The sequence below is a fragment of the Calonectris borealis genome, chromosome 22 (assembly GCF_964195595.1).
Source record: "Calonectris borealis chromosome 22, bCalBor7.hap1.2, whole genome shotgun sequence".
Taxonomy (NCBI): domain Eukaryota; kingdom Metazoa; phylum Chordata; class Aves; order Procellariiformes; family Procellariidae; genus Calonectris; species Calonectris borealis.
Window position 1 is genome coordinate 4,249,228 of NC_134333.1, and position 21,759 is coordinate 4,270,986.

A 21,759-nucleotide genomic window follows, 5' to 3' on the forward strand; every position below is an offset into this window, starting at 1 on the left:
TTCCCTCAGCAGACTGGAAGAGTTGCCACAGAAGGAAGGAGGACTCGGAGGCCCAGGCTTGAATGCAGCACAACTTTAATGAGTGTAAAGAAGAAAAGGAGGTGGCTCACAGGGAGCATGAGGGGCAGCCACTAAGATGCGGTGGAACTCCTGCAGGGTGTCCTGCCCTGCAGAGGGAGGGAGACCAACAGGTCCCCACAAGGCTAGCGTTGGGAGGTGGCAACAGGAAAGGTAAGGAAGAGAGAGAAGAGAGTAGAAGAAGGAAACAAAGTCCCAAAGCTCTAAATACAATGCCCTGAAACTCTATCTCCTGTCCAGCACCATGTTCTGAGGTCTTGGAGGTTCTTGCCCAAGGATGTTGCCAGCAGGTCTAGCAGGGCCGACATCTGTTGCCACAGTAGCGGCTGTAAATGCAGGAGAGGTCACAGCACGGAGTGTTGATGGGCACTCCATCACAGCTGAGGATGCTGCCAACAGCAGCAGAGGTGGAGGATCCCACAACAGTGTTCTGTGGGTAGGAGCTGAGGATGGGGCCGGGCAGGGTCACCACCACGAGAGGGGGCTGGATGACGACGTTGGAGTTCTGGCACTGCCTGACACAGGGCTCATTGCAGCTGTTGGCCAGCGGGGTCGGGCCACAGGGCTGGCAGGGCTGGCAAGGTTGGCAGGGTTGGCAGGGCTGGCAGGGTTCGCAGGGCTGGCAGGATTCACAGGGCTGGCAGGGCTGGCAGGGTTGGCAGGGTTCACAGGGTTGGCAGGGTTGGCAGGACTTGCAGGGGTCGCAGGGCTGGCACTTCTCGTAGCAGGACATGTCTCTGGGTCAGAGGAGCACCTGGGAGAGAGGGCAGGGAGAAGCAGGAAATGAGGACACATGGGGAGCAGCACTGCATCCAACCACAGTGGAGTCAAGGTACCTCCTGGCCCAGCATACGCTGCCCAGCTCAAAGCCCAGGAGACACCTCAACTAAGTCCCAGCCTCTCTCTGCGGAAGACCTGCTCTCCCCTTCCCTCTCCCATGAGAAGCAGCTCCCAGCCCTGGGCTAGGACAGCCCCTGTCAGCTGAGACACACAGGGAGGAAAGACCTGGTCTTGAAGGAGGAGGAGAAGAGGCTTCACACTCACCTGATTCCCAAGGAGAAGGAGGCGAGAGAAGTGGATGAGAGAGCAGAGAGTGGGGCTGCTTTTTATAGTAGTCCTGCACTTCCTCAGGCCCAGAAGCACCCTTTGTGGAAGTAACAATTTTCTGACCAGCTCATGTCAAATGCAAAACATCCCAGCTAATGGTATGGGCTGTTTTCTGGTTTCCCACACTGCTGCCTTTTCATTTCCTGGTTTAGGCCACGTGCTTTCCCATATGAAGGCTTCCGTAAGTGCCGGGATGAGAGGTCTGAGGATTTCCGGGGCAGAAACACATCAGCGCATGCAGAAGACTCAGCTCAAGTGCTGGTGGCATCCCATGCAGGCACGTGATGTGCACCTGGGTCATTCCTGTGGGCTTGCTTGTGACCCAGTTGTCAAGGAAACAAGGAAATGGGCACCATTCTCATGCTTCTCATCCAGATGTCCACAGACTGCCATGTGAAAGGAGATGCCATACCCTCTTCTCTTGCTTCCCCCATCTCTCTCTGATAGTCACCCACTGTTGCACGCAGGTGGGCTTCTGCTGGGAGGGTTTGACACCGCTGCAACACTAACGGGGCTCTCAGGACAATTCTGCTTAGCTCATTTGCCTCATCCCTCTCTGTGTAGACTCTGCGGCTCCTCAGGCAACACCATGAGCATGTCTGGAGCCCAGTCCTTCCCTGCGGTACTTGAGTCCTGTTCTGCCACTGTGGTCCCCAGCATCTCCTCAGCAGAGTCCACAGTTGCTGCTCTTTTCCTGGCTTTAGGTGAACATACAGAGTTTTGCATGGTTCCACGCAGGCACGCATGAGCACACGTGTGTCAGTCTGTACTTGGGTGAGCCTCATCATGAGGGCACGTGCAGGTCATAGGAGGGGGACTCTGCCCTGGTGTGTCCATGAGCACCGCAGAGTAGCACGTTGCCCTTGCCAGAAGGAGCCCATCTACAGCTGAATGGTGGAGCCTTTGGCCTGGCAGAGAGGTGCCCAGAGAACTGAACTGCAGTCTCTGCCTCCTGTGCCCTCCCTTTCTTGCTTTATGTACAGGGAGAAAGGCCAAGAAAGCCTGCCCACCTATGCGGGCCATCATCCCTGAATGTATTCCCTTATGATGCAGTGTTGCTGGTGACTGGGATGGGACTAAGGCTCCTCATGTCCCTGACAATGCCAGATGCACCTCTAGAGCTCATCAGCCTGGTGCTGAGTGTGGCAGGGGCCAAGACCTTGCACCAAATGGGTATTGGACTAAAGGGACTGGGGTCCAGATGTTGCTGCGCTGTGAGAGGTAGGATAGTTGGACCAACCCAACCTAGAGGTAGCGTAGCTGAGGGCTGCCCCCTTCTTTTTGTTGGCCTTGCTGGGATCATTGCCAGATGGTGCTGCTGGGAGGCTTCAGCCAACTCCCCTTCCCATGCCTCCCTGACGCACTGTTGTTGTTGTTGTTTAACTCCGGCTGGCAGCTAAGCACCACACAGCCCCTCACTCACTCCCCCTAAGTGGGATGGGGGCGAGAATCGGAAGGGTAAAAGTGAGAAGAATCATGGGTTGAGATAAAGACAGTTTAGTAATTAAAAAACAATTGCAAGAGAAAAAAAACCACACCACCAAAAACCAAGACAAAGAAGTGATGCAAAAGGAAACAGTTGCTTACCACCAACCGACAGGTGCTCAGCCAGTCCCCGAGCAACGACAGCCCCTGCCAACTTCACCCCTCCAGTTTTATTGTGGAGCATGACGTTATACGGTATGGAATATCCCTTTGGTCAGTTGGGGTCAGCTGTGCCAGCTGTGTCTCCTCCCAACTTCTTGTGCACCCCCAGCCTACCCACTGAGGGCAGGGCAGGGCAGTCTGAGCAACAGAAAAGGCCTTGATGCTGTGCAAGCACTGCTCAGCAACAACAAAAAACCATCCCTGTATTATCAAAACTATTTTCAGCACAAATCCAAAACATAACCCCATAGAAGCTACTATGAAGAAACTTAACTCTGTCCCAGGCAAAACCAGTCCACTCACTGACTTGCCTTTCCAGCTTGACCCCAGACATGTGTAAGACAAGAGCCTGAGCCAGAACACGAGCAGGACAGCCTAAAAGTCTGTGCACACTTGCAGCCCTATGATCTTACTGGGGTTTTGGAGAAAAGCTGGGATAGTGTCGTGGTTTAACCTGGCAGGCAGCCAAATACCACGCAGCCGCTCACTCACTCCCCCCACCCCCAGCGGGACGGGGAGAGAATCGGAAGAATAAGAGTGAGAAAAACTCGTGGGTTGAGATAAAGATAGTTTAACAGAACAGGGGAAAAAAAAGGGAAAACAATAATGATAATGATAAAATATACAAAATGAGTGATGCACAATGCAATTGCTCACCACCTGCGCTGACCGATAACCAAGTAGCGATCGGTACTTCCTGGATCACGCCTACCCTTCATATACTGAGCATGACATCACATGGTATGGAATACCCCATTAGCCATCTGGGCTGGCTGTCCTGATTATGTTCCCTCCCATCTTGTGTACCTAGCTCAGTCAGTAGGCACGGGAGATGTTCTTGGACTAGGAGGGTACTTAGCAACAACTGAAAACATCAGTGTGTTATCAACATTCTCCTCATACTAAATCCAAAACACAGCACTAGGAAGAAATTTAACCCTATCCCAGTCAAAACCAGGACAGATAGCTCTCATGTCTGGAGCGTGCAGTGGCTCTGCAAAACAGAAGGCAAGATTGCAACCCTGCCCTCCATAAGAGCAGATTTTTGTCCCCTCAGGGTCCTGCCAGGCAGAATCCTTTGGGAAAGTGCCCTGGGGGGTCAAAGAAGCCCAGGGGGAATGTGAAATACAGCAGTTAAGATCTGATGGTAATAACGTTAAGGAAATCACCATAACAAGCTCCATCTGGTCCACTTCCTAAAGGATCTACCAAGGAGGAAGTAGAAGAGCTGTGAATGAAGGAGGGAAGGTGAAAAAAGAGGTGGAGAGGGAGTGAAGGTATTTTAGGGGTTTTTTGGCTGTTTCTCACCATCCTCCTCTACTTTTAATTGGCAATATGTTAAATGAATCTTCCCGTCGTCAAGTCTGGTTTGCCTGTGACGGTAATTGGTAAGTAATCCCTCGTCTTTACCTCGAGCAACAACCTTTTTCCCCTTACTTTCTCGTCCTGTCCTGTTGAGGAGCGGGAGAGAGAGAGAGAGCAAGCAGCCTGGTGGCTGTCTGGAAGCCAAAGGCTGTTCCCCATGAGCTCTAGGCTTTGGGAGAGGAGGGAGCTAGGAGGAGAAACCCAGTAGAGTTCTCCTCTCTTGGCATGCTGGCAGGAGGCCCTTCTGGGCAAGGCTGAGCTCTGGGGAAAGGGCCCTCCGTTCTCCCCTGGCACCCCTATTTCCACTGCAGATCCACAGAGGCTCTTTCTGTGAGGGGTTGGGGGTAGTGGCCTGAGGGAAAAGGGGAAGGTGGTGAGAGAGCTTCTGCCATGGAACTGTTCTTCCCCTTCACCCCCGGATGGGATTGCACTTGCCATGAACTGCAGAGAGCGAGCATGGGCTGTTCTGATCGGTGCTCTCTCTACAGTACCATGGGAGGAACTGTCAGACGCTCATCTGTGTCATCTTGCAGGCCCATGCAAATAACCTGTCTGTCCTGGAGCTGCTCTGTCTGATGGGAGTTGGGGATGGGAGCAGTCTGCAAGACACCTCAGTCCTGCAAACCTGTGTAACCAACCGCTGGGCTGCACGGAGCACCGTATGGGTGTGACGGAAGAATAGGAGGCTTGCCCTAGCTATCCTTGCCCTTGGGTGCATGCCATGCCCCCTCCTTCTGGAGATGGGTGGGAAGGTGAGGAGGAGGAGGCTCTGGGCTCTGACCAAAGCGATTTCTCCTACCATGCCCTCCTTCCTTCCTCACGGCCATCTTGGGTCTGAGCCGTCTCCCTCAGCACAGCTCCTTCCAGAGCAAGAGGAACTGCCTTGAGTGTTTGTGGGGCTGCTGACCTCCCAGGACCTCCTGCAGCACTGGGGTCCTCCCATGAAGACAGCACAAGTTGGGATCACCATCTGTGAGGCCAAGGTGAATATTTCTGGGCAGAGATGCAGCAAGGGAAGGGCTGATGGTCACTGGCTGTGCAGGAGCCAGAGATGTCATTCCCAGCTCCAAGGGACCGTGATTGAAGGAGGCCCACAGGCAGCGTGTCCTGCCCTCCCATTCCTCTAGGAATCAGAAAGGGTCCACTTGCTCACCCATTTGCTCCTCCCCACCGTATCTTTTTTCTCCCTGTACAGCTTTAGAGAGCACCCAGAGAGGAAAGGACCACACAGAGCCAGAGGCTGGCATGCAGCAGAGTTTAATGAATCTAAAGAGGGAAACAAGATGTCTCCGAGAGGAGGCCACAGTGAAAGGATCTCCATGGGCAGCCAAGAGCCCCACAGAGGGAGAGGGGCAGTCAGGTCCACCCTAAGCTGGCTTTGGTGGGCCTCATGGCCCAGGGGAGCAGAAGACAACTGAGGAAAAGGAGGGGAAGGAGAGAATGGAGGAAGGGAGTGAGAGGCATTGACCATGTTTTCAGAGAGCCCAGCTGGCTCCTTCCAAAGGGCTGACACCCTTAGCAGGAGGAGCAGGGCATACCCAGCCTCTCTCAAAGCAATGACCACAATCTCTGTCGTTCAGTCTGGCTTCATCTTCTGGGTTCCCGGGGGTCCTTGTCTGGGCTGTCACAAGCCCCCTTGCCTGGGCTTTAGCAGGAGGGGCACCTTCTGCTGCCACAGTAGTGGCTGTAAATGCAGGAGAGGTCACAGCACCCAGCAGTTGATGGGCACTCCATCACAGCTGAGGATGCTGCCAACGGTGCGGAGCCCTGGATGGCCATGAAGATGGTGTCTGTCCTCTCTGAGGGGGAGAGGTATTTCCCAAACATCTTTGGGAGAAAGGAGGGGAGAGAAGTCACAGTGCCCGGAGTGCCCTGTCAAGGGTGCTTGGCTAAGAAGTGAGAGCTGCTCTGGAAAGACATGTTGGGCAGTGCTGGAGCAGTGCCTCCTGAAGGGGCGGACACAGGGGTTGCACTGGACTGCAGCACAGCCCTGGGGAGGGTATGGGCAGAAGGCCATTGGGGTGATGGGGGGAAATTGAGTTCAGGGTTGCTGTGTGCTGGCCCTGAAGGAAACCTGAATTTCCTGGTGGCCAGGGGCTCGTGTTGCTGCTGTGCCCTGAGGTAAGCATTTCACAGAATCACAGACCTGCTGAGGCTGGAAGGCACCTCTGGAGATCACCTAGTCCAATGCCCCTGCTCAAGCAGGGTCAGCTAGAGCATGTTGTCTAGAGCTATGTCCAGAGAGGTTTTGACTGTCTCTACAGATGAAGACTCCATGACCTCTCTGAACAACCTGTTCCAGTATTTGACCACCCTTAAAGTGAAAAGGTTTTTCTTTGTGTTCAGATGGAATGTTATGTGGTTTAATTTTTGCCCATTGCCTCTCATCCTCCCAGTGGGCACTACTGAGAAGAGTCTGGCTCCCTCTTCTTCATTCCCAGCCATCCAGTATTTACGCACGTTGGTGAGCTCCCCCTTGAGCCTTCTTTCTATGTGCCTCTCTGTTGCACAGGCAACCTGGGGACTGGGGCAGGCATGGCAGCCTTGTGTCCACCGCAGTCCCCTGCTGACCCGTGGCCAGACAAGCCAGAAGGTCTCCACTTCCTGGTCCCCCTGCTGCCCGGTTAGGAGGGGAAACATCAACAGGAATGTCAGAGAGCTTGGGATGGCAGACTGAAGGCATCATGGAGGAATCTGACTGGCAGAGGAAGAGAATCCCCTATGCACATGGCCCCAGGCTGATGCCACACGGCTGCTTCCCTACGCCTCTCAGGAACCTGAGGGGTTTCTGCTCCTCCGTCTAGCTGAGGGGAGCAGCCAAGGCACCACGGTGTCTCACCTGCCCTTGCCAGGGTAGGTGTCTGCCAGGACCCAGACGGGGTGCAGCTTCTCTTGCTCTCTCCCTGCAGGAGGAAGCTGTTGAGGTGGTGAAGAGCTAGGGACAGGATGCAACAAATGTAGGCAGTGGTGTCTCCAGGAAAGTAAGCCTCCTGGGAAAGGGAAGCTGGGGCAGCCTGGAAACACTGACTGGAAACACAGCCAACTGGGCGTGGCAGGAATCACACTGGAGGAGTCAGAGCATGCGGCTGCAGCTTCTCCAGATGAAAGGCTTCATTGGGCAAATGCCAAACTATTTTGCCAGGGTGCTTGCTTTTAAGGAAAAGCTTTTCAGAGCAGAGCCAGTGGGTGACTTCCCCTGTTTGGAGATGCCAGGTGATGCTGGCAACACCTCATGCCGTGTAGGTGCTGTTTTTGGGTGTCATTGGCTCCAGCCCTGATGTTCACCACCTTCCTCCTCTCAGTTTCCCCAGGCTCTCATTCTTTTTCCCTTAGCTCCTGGCTCTGGCCAAGGGTCAGTCGGGGGAGAGGGCTCTCCCATCCCCCCAGAGCCAGCAGAACCCTGTAGCCTCAAAGCTTTTACATGAGGCAGGAGTGAGAACCCTGGGAAACAGCTCAGCCCCTCGAGGCTGCCTGGAGGCAGCATGAAAGGAGTTGGCCTGTGTTCAAGGTTGTCCTCAGTGAGACCTGAGTGCTGTGGCCCTGTCCGTGTCCCCTCAGACAACAGATATGTGTGGTTGCATACAAGTACCCATACCTGTGCAAAAAAATACACGTGTACACGGAAACGTGGTCTCACCAGAGGCACACAGGTGTGCGTACATACAAGCATACAAGCACATAGATGCGCATGCACATAATCACCCAGGCTGGTACACAATCACGCTCCCACGCACATTATTGCAGATAAGCACGTGGGAGCAGAGGCGATAGGAAGGGGTGTGAACGAGGGGCTGCTGGGGACCTCCCTGCTAGAGCAGGAACGGGGGGACTCTAAGCAGGACAGATGCACGGGCAGCATTGTTAGAGGAGTCTCAGGGACTGCCCAGAGAAAGGAGGAGACCAAAGAGGTTGGCAACTTCCTCCTGAGGGCAGCTTAAGGTGAAAAAGAGAGTTGAAAAGCTGAAGTGCAGCACGCCTGCCTGGGAAGACAACAGCCACTGACTGTTGGAGTGAGCCGGGAGGGAAGGAAAGAGGAGGACAGGGCACACACTCACAGGAGCCCTTGGGTCATGAACCAAGGATTGCAGGACTGGGAGCAGCTGGGGCCCTTCCTGTCAGCAGGATCAGAAAAAACACCCACCAGAGTGCCCCACGCGGAGATCACCTGCCTCCACTGGACCCCTCTGGCAATTAGTCCGGGTCTTCTGCCTGCACTGACGCATCCTTGTCCCCGAAATCATGGGGCCTCTCATCCCAGCATTCAAAGGAAGCGTCCTGATGGAATGGGCATGACATAAAGGAGGAAATGCAAAGGCAGCATAGAGGGAAAGAGCAACACATCCCTGAGATGTTTCCATTCATTAGGAGCATGCAGGAAAATTGTGGCTTGTGCAGAAGCTGCCTTTGGGCCCTGAGGCCAGTATAAAAGCCAGTTCAACTGGTCACTCTCTCAACCCCTCCTGTCACCTCCTTCTCCTTGGGAACCAGGTGAGTTGGAACCCCTTTTCTCATCTAGTTCCTCCTCCAGGACAGGGCCTTGCTTTCAAGGAAACTTCAGTTGATACATGCTCCTTGGTCTTATGTTAACGTTCTGTCATGGTTTAACCTGGCAGGCAGCCAAATACCACGCAGCCACTCACTCACTCCCCCCACACCGCCGGGGGGATGGGGAGAGAATCGGAAGGGTAAGAGTGAGAAAAACTCGTGGGTTGAGATAAAGACAGTTTAATAGAACAGAAAAAGGGAAAATAATAATGATAAAATATACAAAATGAGTGATGCACAATGCAATTGCTCGCCACCCGCACTGACCGATAACGAAGTAGCGATCGGTACTTCCTGGATCACGCCTACCATTCATATACTGAGCATGACGTCACATGGTATGGAATACCCCATTAGCCATCTGGGCTGGCTGTCCTGATTATGTTCCCTCCCATCTTGTGTACCTAGCTCAGTCAGTAGGCGTGGGAGCCGTCCTTAGACTAGGAAGGCACTTAGCAACAACTGAAAACATCAGTGTGTTATCAATATTCTCCTCATACTAAATCCAAAACACAGCACTAGGAAGAAATTTAACCCTATCCCAGCCGAAACCAGGACACGTTCTGAGATCATGGTCATGGGAGAGAACAGAGGAGAGATGGTCTGTCATGGAAAGAGGCTGAGGCTGGGCTGAGGTAGCTTTTTGACTACAGGCTAGGCAGGAGCATCCTTGGCCTGGCTGTTATCTGAATGATCCTTCTGGGCTTGGGCAAAGAAGCCCTTGTTCCCGCCTTCACAGCCACCACTTCCCCACCCAGCAGGTGTCTGGCTTGCTTTTGGTGGGGTTGCAGGCTGTTCCTCAGGTGTCCCTGTGCTCTGCTTCCTCCCTGCCCTCTCTCCCAGGTGCAGCACCAGCCCCGAGACATGTCCTGCTCCAACAAGTGCCAGCCCTGCCAGCCCTGCGAGCCCTGCCAGCCCTGCTGCCCAACCCCGCTGGCCAACAGCTGCAATGAGCCCTGTGTCAGGCAGTGCCAGGACTCCACCGTTGTCATCCAGCCCTCCCCCGTGGTGGTGACCCTGCCCGGCCCCATCCTCAGCTCCTACCCGCAGAACACTGTTGTGGGATCCTCCACCTCTGCTGCTGTTGGCAGCATCCTCAGCTGTGATGGAGTGCCCATCACCTCTGGGTGCTGTGACCTCTCCTGTATCACCAGCTGCTACTGTGGTAGCATTTCATGGCAATGGTCTGTTCCAGCAAACCAGAAATGTCGGTCAGAAATCTGCCAGGTCCTCTGTGCTCTTGTCTACTACCAGGCATGGTCAGACCTTCTTCTGGGGTAAATGGGTTCTGTCAGTCGGCAACAGGGGCTGGTTTGTCCCTCTGACAGCAGGAGAAATAGGAGATTCAACTCACCACAGCTTTCTTCCTTCACTCTTGTCTGGGCAGCTGATTCCTTTTGGTCATGTACTGGGCCACGGCAAAGGAGAACAAGACACCTGTAACTGATCTCATTCCCCTGGGCTTCCCAGACCTCACCAGGTGGGCACATGGTCCCATGTGCCATTATGTTCTCCATGTATCCTCTTACCCTGGTGGGGAATGGCTCCTCATTGTCACTGCGTGGAGCAATCGGCACCTGCAGACCTTGCTGCATTTCTTCTTCCTCATCAGGTTTCCTTTGGGGAGATCTGGTACACCACCACCATTGTGTCAAAAATGATGATGACTTTCCTTGTCATCAGGAAAACCATTTGTGTTGCCTGCTGGCTGGCACAGTCAGTTTTGCCCTTCTTCCTGGCTATCACCGAGGTCATGATCCTCTCAGTGATGTCCTTTAATCGTGACGTCACCATATGCAAACTGCTCCATTACACCACTCTGACGAAAAAGAAAATTTGCTTCCTGCAAGCGCTGGTAGCGTGGGCATTGGGTTTGTGGTCACCTTCACCCAGGTGGCTCTATTGCTGACTGGCCGTTCTCCATCAAGAAAGCCACCGCTAGGATCCACGTCCCCCGACTCAGCCTCTGCTGACCCTCACCCAGCACCTCTTGCCATGTACACCTTGTACGTGTCAAAGATGACCAAAGGGCTGGAGAACCTGTCCTATGAAGAAAGACTGAAGGAGTTAGATGTTTTCTCCCTGGAGAACACAAGGCTTGAGGGGGACCTCATCACAGTATTCCAGTACTTAAAGGGTGTCTACAAAGAGGATGGAGGCTCTCTCATCCCAAGGAGCCACATGGAGAAGAGAAGGGCTATGAGTACAAGTTGCACTGGGAGAGGTTTCATCTCAACAGAAGAAATACATTTTTTACAGGAAGAACAATAATTCACTGGAACAACTTCCCCAGGGACGTGGTAGAGTCCCCATTGCTGGAGGTTTTCAAGGTGCGATTGGACAAGGTGGTGGATAATGTCACCTAGGCTCCCTTTCCCATGAAAGGTTGGACCAGATGGTCTTTCAAGTTCCCTTCCAACCTGGACTATTCTATGGTTCTATGATCCTCTCAGTGATGTCCTGCAATCGTGGTGTCACCGTATGCAAACTGCTCCACTGCACCACTGTCATGTGAATGAAAATCTGCATTCCAAAAGAGTTGATTGCAATTGAGACTAGCATTATTTGCCGAGACAATGACATGCTGCATGGCTAATATCCTCTTCATTTCTTACACTTGTTCACCTAAAGAGACCTAGACTGCAGGCAGGGAAGAGCAAAGCGGGACATGAACATGTGAACTTCTTCTCTAGAAGGCTTTTGTTACAACCAAGAGAAATGAGAACCCCCAAAGGGTGAGTCAGCAGGTCCATATTAGACTTCTCTCTAAGGTGGCAGATACAGGTACCCAGAGGAGTGCATTGATCATCTGGGTGTTCTAGGTGATAGCTCTGTTGTGTGTTGAAGGGCTCCATCCTGGGGTCCATTGCCTGGGCCCAGGGCAGAGCGTGGCCTTGGACCCATGCTGGGGCTGTGCCTTCCTGGGCTTAGAAGCAGTACTCCTTCCCCCAGCGTAACTGCCCAGACTGGTCCTGTTCCCTGCAGAGCGCAGCATGGGAAGAGGTGTCCTACTGTGAGGGCACAGCCCTGCCCTTCGGTGTGCCCGTGTGGTTCCCAGTGATGTGCAGGGTCTGTTGGAGGACAGATCTCCAACGGCCAGGGACTGCAGTGCTAGGAAGAACCTGGCCTGCAAGTGAGGAGCAGTGGTGGTGTGAGCAGAGCTCAGGTTGGCCCTGCCTCAGAGCACTTGGGGAGCCAGGGAAGATGACTACGGGCAGGGTCATCCTCAGAATTTGTGCTATCCTTGGGTTGGTGCCTGTTCTGTACCACCGAAGGAACCCAGCACCCAGTGAGATGGAGAACGATGGTGTCTTTGCCCCAAACAATGGGCAGGAAGAGCATGAAGGGAACCTCACGTGGTTCACAGGGTGCTGTGTGCCTGAGCCTTTATACTGAGCCCAGCAGTGCCTTCAGAAGTTCCTTTTCTGCACCCAGAAGACCACCGATACCCAAGGGAGGCCAGGATTTAGAGCATTGCCCAGGGCTGAAGGCCAAGGTCTAAAAAGAAATTTTCAAGTATGCTTATGAAAAGCATACCTAAATGTTGACATTAATAGTGAAGCCACAAGTCATTTGGATAAGGAAAATGGACACCTGAAACAAGCCATGAGAAGGCAGGGGTCATTGGACCGCATAGAGCCCAAGTCGCTGTGGGGATGCTCTGTGCACTGTTGCCATCTGCCCAGTCACCATCCGACTGTAAATGGGGTGGTGGCCAGAAAGTGGGTCTTTGGTCACTGGGTGCTATCCTGGAGCTGCAGTGGCCCATGGGGGTGTTGGGTTGACAGGGAGTGGGGACTCCATTGTGTAGCCTGAGTGTGGCTGATAGCAGTCCTAACTTGTGAATTACCTCAGCCCTGCATATCTGGAGAGCTCCTGGGCCCTGCCAGGTACTGAAGGACTGTATGAGGTACCTATCTCATCTGCCTGTGCCCATCTGTGCTGGCCAGGGACACTAGATCGGGTAACGGAGGGGAGCAGAGATGAGGCTGTGGACTGTCCCCAGGCATTATTGTGTCCCCATCCCCACTCCTGCCATCCTTTGGAGCCAGCCTCTCACTGATGGCCGTTAGATGTGGAGCAGCCAGGGGTGTCTTCCTCAGCTCCAAGGGCAAGGGCACAAACCAAAATCCACTGCAGGGAGTCCCACCCTCCCCTTCCTCCCCCTTTTTCCCTCAGCAGACTGGAAGAGTTGCCACAGAAGGAAGGAGGACTCGGAGGCCCAGGCTTGAATGCAGCACAACTTTAATGAGTCTAAAGAAGAAAAGGAGGTGGCTCACAGGGAGCACGAGGGGCAGCCACTAAGATGCGGTGGAACTCCTGCAGGGTGTCCTGCCCTGCAGAGGGAGGGAGACCAACAGGTCCCCACAAGGCTAGCGTTGGGAGGTGGCAACAGGAAAGGTAAGGAAGAGAGAGAAGAGAGTAGAAGAAGGAAACAAAGTCCCAAAGCTCTAAATACAATGCCCTGAAACTCTATCTCCTGTCCAGCACCATGTTCTGAGGTCTTGGAGGTTCTTGCCCAAGGATGTTGCCAGCAGCTCTAGCAGGGCCGACATCTGTTGCCGCAGTAGCGGCTGTAAATGCAGGAGAGGTCACAGCACGGAGTGTTGATGGGCACTCCATCACAGCTGAGGATGCTGCCAACAGCAGCAGAGGTGGAGGATCCCACAACAGTGTTCTGTGGGTAGGAGCTGAGGATGGGGCCGGGCAGGGTCACCACCACGAGAGGGGGCTGGATGACGACGTTGGAGTTCTGGCACTGCCTGACACAGGGCTCATTGCAGCTGTTGGCCAGCGGGGTCGGGCCACAGGGCTGGCAGGGCTGGCAAGGTTGGCAGGGTTGGCAGGGCTGGCAGGGCTCGCAGGGCTGGCAGGGTTGGCAGGACTTGCAGGGCTCGCAGGGTTGGCAGGACTTGCAGGGGTCGCAGGGCTGGCACTTCTCGTAGCAGGACATGTCTCTGGGTCAGAGGAGCACCTGGGAGAGAGGGCAGGGAGAAGCAGAAAATGAGGACACATGGGGAGCAGCACTGCATCCAACCACAGCGGAGTCAAGATACCTCCTGGCCCAGCATACGCTGCCCAGCTCAAAGCCCCGGAGACTCCTCACTAAGTCCCAGCCTCTCTCTGCGGAAGACCTGCTCTCCCCTTCCCTCTCCCATGAGAAGCAGCTCCCAGCCCTGGGCTAGGACAGCCCCTGTCAGCTGAGACACACAGGGAGGAAAGACCTGGTCTTGAAGGAGGAGGAGAAGAGGCTTCACACTCACCTGATTCCCAAGGAGAAGGAGGCGAGAGAAGTGGATGAGAGAGCAGAGAGCAGGGCTGCCTTTTATAGTAGTCCTGCACTGCCTCAGGCCCAGAGGCACCCTTTGTGGAAGTAATAATTTTCTGACCAGCTCATGCCACATGCTTTCCCATATGAAGGCTTCCGTAAGTGTCGGGATGAGAGGCCCGAGGATTTCCGGGGCAGAAACACGTCAGCGCAGGCAGAAGACTCAGCTCAAGTCCTGATGACATCCCATGCAGGCAGGTGATGTGCACCTGGGTCATTCCTGTGGGCTTGTTTGTGACCAAGTTGTCAAGAAATGGGCACCGCTCTCATATTGCTCGTCCAGATGCCCACGGACTGCCATGTGAGAGGAGATGCCATATCCTCTTCTCTTGCTCCCCCCATCTCTCTGTGAAGGTCACTCACGCAGGTGGGCTTCTGCTGGGATGGTTTGACACTGCTGCAACACTAACACTAGTAGTTTCAGGACAATTTTGCTGGGCCCATTTGCCTCATCCCTCTCTGTGCAGCCTCTGTGGCTCCTCAGGCAACACCATGAGCATGTCTGGGGCCCGGTCCTTCCCTGCGGTACTTGAGTCCTGTTCTGCCACTGTGGTCCCCAGCATCTCCTCAGCAGTGTCCACAGTTGCTGATATTTTCCTGGCTTTAGGTGAGCATACAGAGTTTTGCATGGTTCCATGCAGGCATGCATGAGCACACGTGTGTCAGTCTGTACTTGGGTGAGCCTCATCATGAGGGCATGGGCAGGTCATAGGAGGGGGACTTTGCCCTGGTGTGTCCATGAGCACCGCAGAGTAGCACGTTGCCCTTGCCAGAAGGAGCCCATCTACAGCTGAATGGTGGAGCCTTTGGCCTGGCAGAGAGGTGCCCAGAGAACTGAACTGTAGTCTCTGCCTCCTGTGCCCTCCCTTTCTTGCTTTATGTACACGGAGAAAGGCCAAGAAAGCCTGCCCACCTATGCAGGCCATCATCCCTGAATGTATTCCCTTATAATGCAGTGTTGCTGGTGACTGGGATGGGACTAAGGCTCCTTATGTCCATGCCAATGCCAGATGCACCTCTAGAGCTCATCAGCCTGGTGCTGAGGCAGAAGCAGAGGCTGAGACCTTGCACCAAATGGGTATTGGACTAAAGGGACCGGGGTGCAGATGTTGCTCTGCTGTGAGATATAGGACAGACTTTCTGCACGGCACAGGGGGAGTCAAACAGCTTTGGGTCAAACTCCTTTGGTGTTCCAGCACCAGGACTTCCATGTCCCCCATAAAAAAATGAATCTGAGTGCCCAGCAACGGTGTCTGTGAAGGCAGGGACATGTGATTTAGGGCAAATCACTAAAACTCTGCTGCTTTTTCATGAGCAGATCGGGACAAGTCCCTCTTTGTGCGGAAATGAACTGTTGTGTACTGACCGCAACCCCCAATTCTGCATCCCACCACGCTGCTTATGGGTTGAGGAAATAGAAGAGCAGTGAATGAAGGAGGGAAGTTGGGACTGTGAGATGGGGATGGAGTAAAGGTATTTTAGGTTTTTTTTTTGCTGTTTCTCACCATCCTGTTCTGTTTTTCATTGGTAATAATTTAAATGAATCTTCCGCAAGTGAGGTCTGTTTTGCTTGTGACGGTAATTGGCCAGTAAACCCCCTATCGTTATCTCGACCCACAACCTTTCTCACCTTTGTCCTAGTTTTGGCTGGGATAGAATTAATTTTCTTCCTAGTAGCCGGTGTAGCGCTCTATTTTGGATTTAGTATGAGAATAATGTTGATAACACCCTGGTGTTTTAGTTGTGGCTAAGTAGTGCTTGAGTAGTCAAGGACTTTTCTGCTTCCCATGCTCTGCCAGGTGCACAAGAAGCTGGGAGGGACCATAGCCAGGGCAGATAATCCAAGCTGGCCAAAGGGATATTCCATGCCATATGACATCATGCTCACTATATACACTGCGGGGAGTTGGCCAGAGGGCAGCGATTGCTGCTCGGGGATGGGCTGGGCATCGGTCGGCGGGTGGTGAGCAATTGCATTGTGCATCACTTTTTGTGTATTCTTTTATCATCATCATCATTATTATTATTTTATTTTCCTTTGCTGTCCTATTAAACTGTCTTTATCTCAGCCCACGGATTTTACATTTTTTTCCCGATTCTCTCTCCCGTCCCACCGGGATCAGGGGGAAGGAGAGGGAGCAGCTGTGTGGTACTTCCTCGCCAACTGGGGTTGAACCACGACAATCTTACTTTCTCGTGCTGTCCCATAGAGGAGGGAGAAATAGAGAGCAAGCAGCTGGGTGGGTGTCTAGAAGCCAGCCAAGGTCTTTTTGGTTTTGCAACAACTATGGTAATCAGAAGTGCCATGAGCATTTGTCATTTACATGCTTTTTTTCTGCTTGTATCTGTGCCATCAGGAGCAGTCTCTTTCTCCCACTGTTGTTCCCCTCAGAGGGTGGTGGGCAATGATGTCAATTGGCCTTTGTGCTTGTGTACCTGGGAACTAGTGGCAGGTTTACAGCCATGGGCAGAGCACAGCCCACCAACCCTCCTGCCGTAGCCTCCAGTGAACAAGGAGACCCCAAAGACCATGTGGGAGGAAAGCTGTGAATGGGAGCTACTGTGCTGATGACCTGCTTGCTTCAGCTCTTTCTGCCTCTGTTAGCAAGGGTCCTGCATGAGAACTGATGACAGAGAAGAAACACCTGCTCCCTTGGTTGTCTTAGACCCCGTTCACCTGCATTTCTTTCCCCAACCATCCATCCCTTATCACCTCTCTTTTCCAGCCCATTCCCTCTCAATGTTTCACAGATAGGTCAGTGCAGAAGATGTCGGCTGTCTTTGTAGAACCAAATTTCCGCGGTTCAAGCACCAAAGCTGTTCCCCATGAGCTCTAGGCTTTGGGAGAGGAGGGAGCTAGGAGGAGAAACCCAGTAGAGTTCTCCTCTCTTGGCATGCTGGCAGGAGGCCCTTCTGGGCAAGGCTGAGCTCTGGGGAAAGGGCCCTCCGTTCTCCCCTGGCACCCCTATTTCCACTGCAGATCCACAGAGGCTCTTTCTGTGAGGGGTTGGGGGTAGTGGCCTGAGGGAAAAGGGGAAGGTGGTGAGAGAGCTTCTGCCATGGAACTGTTCTTCCCCTTCACCCCCGGATGGGATTGCACTTGCCATGAACTGCAGAGAGCGAGCATGGGCTGTTCTGATCGGTGCTCTCTCTACAGTACCATGGGAGGAACTGTCAGACGCTCATCTGTGTCATCTTGCAGGCCCATGCAAATAACCTGTCTGTCCTGGAGCTGCTCTGTCTGATGGGAGTTGGGGATGGGAGCAGTCTGCAAGACACCTCAGTCCTGCAAACCTGTGTAACCAACCGCTGGGCTGCACGGAGCACCGTATGGGTGTGACGGAAGAATAGGAGGCTTGCCCTAGCTATCCTTGCCCTTGGGTGCATGCCATGCCCCCTCCTTCTGGAGATGGGTGGGAAGGTGAGGAGGAGGAGGCTCTGGGCTCTAACCAAAGCGATTTCTCCTACCATGCCCTCCTTCCTTCCTCATGGCCATCTTGGGTCTGAGCCGTCTCCCCCAGCACAGCTCCTTCCAGAGCAAGAGGAACTGCCTTGAGTGTTTGTGGGGCTGCTGACCTCCCAGGACCTCCTGCAGCACTGGGGTCCTCCCATGAAGACAGCACAAGTTGGGATCACCATCTGTGAGGCCAAGGTGAATATTTCTGGGCAGAGATGCAGCAAGGGAAGGGCTGATGGTCACTGGCTGTGCAGGAGCCAGAGATGTCATTCCCAGCTCCAAGGGACCGTGATTGAAGGAGGCCCACAGGCAGCATGTCCTGCCCTCCCCTTCCTCTAGGAATCAGAAAGGGTCCACTTGCTCACCCATTTGCTCCTCCCCACCGTATCTTTTTTCTCCCTGTACAGCTTTAGAGAGCACCCAGAGAGGAAAGGACCACACAGAGCCAGAGGCTGGCATGCAGCAGAGTTTAATGAATCTAAAGAGGGAAACAAGATGTCTCCGAGAGGAGGCCACAGTGAAAGGATCTCCATGGGCAGCCAAGAGCCCCACAGAGGGAGAGGGGCAGTCAGGTCCACCCTAAGCTGGCTTTGGTGGGCCTCATGGCCCAGGGGAGCAGAAGACAACTGAGGAAAAGGAGGGGAAGGAGAGAATGGAGGAAGGGAGTGAGAGGCATTGACCATGTTTTCAGAGAGCCCAGCTGGCTCCTTCCAAAGGGCTGACACCCTTAGCAGGAGGAGCAGGGCATACCCAGCCTCTCTCAAAGCAATGACCACAATCTCTGTCGTTCAGTCTGGCTTCATCTTCTGGGTTCCCGGGGGTCCTTGTCTGGGCTGTCACAAGCCCCCTTGCCTGGGCTTTAGCAGGAGGGGCACCTTCTGCTGCCACAGTAGTGGCTGTAAATGCAGGAGAGGTCACAGCACCCAGCAGTTGATGGGCACTCCATCACAGCTGAGGATGCTGCCAACGGTGCGGAGCCCTGGATGGCCATGAAGATGGTGTCTGTCCTCTCTGAGGGGGAGAGGTATTTCCCAAACATCTTTGGGAGAAAGGAGGGGAGAGAAGTCACAGTGCCCGGAGTGCCCTGTCAAGGGTGCTTGGCTAAGAAGTGAGAGCTGCTCTGGAAAGACATGTTGGGCAGTGCTGGAGCAGTGCCTCCTGAAGGGGCGGACACAGGGGTTGCACTGGACTGCAGCACAGCCCTGGGGAGGGTATGGGCAGAAGGCCATTGGGGTGATGGGGGGAAATTGAGTTCAGGGTTGCTGTGTGCTGGCCCTGAAGGAAACCTGAATTTCCTGGTGGCCAGGGGCTCGTGTTGCTGCTGTGCCCTGAGGTAAGCATTTCACAGAATCACAGACCTGCTGAGGCTGGAAGGCACCTCTGGAGATCACCTAGTCCAATGCCCCTGCTCAAGCAGGGTCAGCTAGAGCATGTTGTCTAGAGCTATGTCCAGAGAGGTTTTGACTGTCTCTACAGATGAAGACTCCATGACCTCTCTGAACAACCTGTTCCAGTATTTGACCACCCTTAAAGTGAAAAGGTTTTTCTTTGTGTTCAGATGGAATGTTATGTGGTTTAATTTTTGCCCATTGCCTCTCATCCTCCCAGTGGGCACTACTGAGAAGAGTCTGGCTCCCTCTTCTTCATTCCCAGCCATCCAGTATTTACGCACGTTGGTGAGCTCCCCCTTGAGCCTTCTTTCTATGTGCCTCTCTGTTGCACAGGCAACCTGGGGACTGGGGCAGGCATGGCAGCCTTGTGTCCACCGCAGTCCCCTGCTGACCCGTGGCCAGACAAGCCAGAAGGTCTCCACTTCCTGGTCCCCCTGCTGCCCGGTTAGGAGGGGAAACATCAACAGGAATGTCAGAGAGCTTGGGATGGCAGACTGAAGGCATCATGGAGGAATCTGACTGGCAGAGGAAGAGAATCCCCTATGCACATGGCCCCAGGCTGATGCCACACGGCTGCTTCCCTACGCCTCTCAGGAACCTGAGGGGTTTCTGCTCCTCCGTCTAGCTGAGGGGAGCAGCCAAGGCACCACGGTGTCTCACCTGCCCTTGCCAGGGTAGGTGTCTGCCAGGACCCAGACGGGGTGCAGCTTCTCTTGCTCTCTCCCTGCAGGAGGAAGCTGTTGAGGTGGTGAAGAGCTAGGGACAGGATGCAACAAATGTAGGCAGTGGTGTCTCCAGGAAAGTAAGCCTCCTGGGAAAGGGAAGCTGGGGCAGCCTGGAAACACTGACTGGAAACACAGCCAGCTGGGCGTGGCAGGAATCACACTGGAGGAGTCAGAGCATGCGGCTGCAGCTTCTCCAGATGAAAGGCTTCATTGGGCAAATGCCAAACTATTTTGCCAGGGTGCTTGCTTTTAAGGAAAAGCTTTTCAGAGCAGAGCCAGTGGGTGACTTCCCCTGTTTGGAGATGCCAGGTGATGCTGGCAACACCTCATGCCGTGTAGGTGCTGTTTTTGGGTGTCATTGGCTCCAGCCCTGATGTTCACCACCTTCCTCCTCTCAGTTTCCCCAGGCTCTCATTCTTTTTCCCTTAGCTCCTGGCTCTGGCCAAGGGTCAGTCGGGGGAGAGGGCTCTCCCATCCCCCCAGAGCCAGCAGAACCCTGTAGCCTCAAAGCTTTTACATGAGGCAGGAGTGAGAACCCTGGGAAACAGCTCAGCCCCTCGAGGCTGCCTGGAGGCAGCATGAAAGGAGTTGGCCTGTGTTCAAGGTTGTCCTCAGTGAGACCTGAGTGCTGTGGCCCTGTCCGTGTCCCCTCAGACAACAGATATGTGTGGTTGCATACAAGTACCCATACCTGTGCAAAAAAATACACGTGTACACGGAAACGTGGTCTCACCAGAGGCACACAGGTGTGCGTACATACAAGCATACAAGCACATAGATGCGCATGCACATAATCACCCAGGCTGGTACACAATCACGCTCCCACGCACATTATTGCAGATAAGCACGTGGGAGCAGAGGCGATAGGAAGGGGTGTGAACGAGGGGCTGCTGGGGACCTCCCTGCTAGAGCAGGAACGGGGGGACTCTAAGCAGGACAGATGCACGGGCAGCATTGTTAGAGGAGTCTCAGGGACTGCCCAGAGAAAGGAGGAGACCAAAGAGGTTGGCAACTTCCTCCTGAGGGCAGCTTAAGGTGAAAAAGAGAGTTGAAAAGCTGAAGTGCAGCACGCCTGCCTGGGAAGACAACAGCCACTGACTGTTGGAGTGAGCCGGGAGGGAAGGAAAGAGGAGGACAGGGCACACACTCACAGGAGCCCTTGGGTCATGAGCCAAGGATTGCAGGACTGGGAGCAGCTGGGGCCCTTCCTGTCAGCAGGATCAGAAAAAACACCCACCAGAGTGCCCCACGCGGAGATCACCTGCCTCCACTGGACCCCTCTGGCAATTAGTCCGGGTCTTCTGCCTGCACTGACGCATCCTTGTCCCCGAAATCATGGGGCCTCTCATCCCAGCATTCAAAGGAAGCGTCCTGATGGAATGGGCATGACATAAAGGAGGAAATGCAAAGGCAGCATAGAGGGAAAGAGCAACACATCCCTGAGATGTTTCCATTCATTAGGAGCATGCAGGAAAATTGTGGCTTGTGCAGAAGCTGCCTTTGGGCCCTGAGGCCAGTATAAAAGCCAGTTCAACTGGTCACTCTCTCAACCCCTCCTGTCACCTCCTTCTCCTTGGGAACCAGGTGAGTTGGAACCCCTTTTCTCATCTAGTTCCTCCTCCAGGACAGGGCCTTGCTTTCAAGGAAACTTCAGTTGATACATGCTCCTTGGTCTTATGTTAACGTTCTGTCATGGTTTAACCTGGCAGGCAGCCAAATACCACGCAGCCACTCACTCACTCCCCCCACACCGCCGGGGGGATGGGGAGAGAATCGGAAGGGTAAGAGTGAGAAAAACTCGTGGGTTGAGATAAAGACAGTTTAATAGAACAGAAAAAGGGAAAATAATAATGATAAAATATACAAAATGAGTGATGCACAATGCAATTGCTCACCACCCGCACTGACCGATAACGAAGTAGCGATCGGTACTTCCTGGATCACGCCTACCATTCATATACTGAGCATGACGTCACATGGTATGGAATACCCCATTAGCCATCTGGGCTGGCTGTCCTGATTATGTTCCCTCCCATCTTGTGTACCTAGCTCAGTCAGTAGGCGTGGGAGCCGTCCTTAGACTAGGAAGGCACTTAGCAACAACTGAAAACATCA

The 21,759-nt window shown here is 53.8% G+C and overlaps 2 pseudogenes; both read right to left on the minus strand.

The window, feature by feature from the left end:
• Positions 1 to 370: 370 nt before the first annotated feature.
• On the minus strand, positions 371 to 1,256 carry LOC142092106 (feather keratin Cos1-1/Cos1-3/Cos2-1-like; annotated as a pseudogene).
• Positions 1,257 to 13,282: 12,026 nt separating this feature from the next.
• Positions 13,283 to 14,140, minus strand: LOC142092119 (feather keratin Cos1-1/Cos1-3/Cos2-1-like; annotated as a pseudogene).
• Positions 14,141 to 21,759: the final 7,619 nt, after the last annotated feature.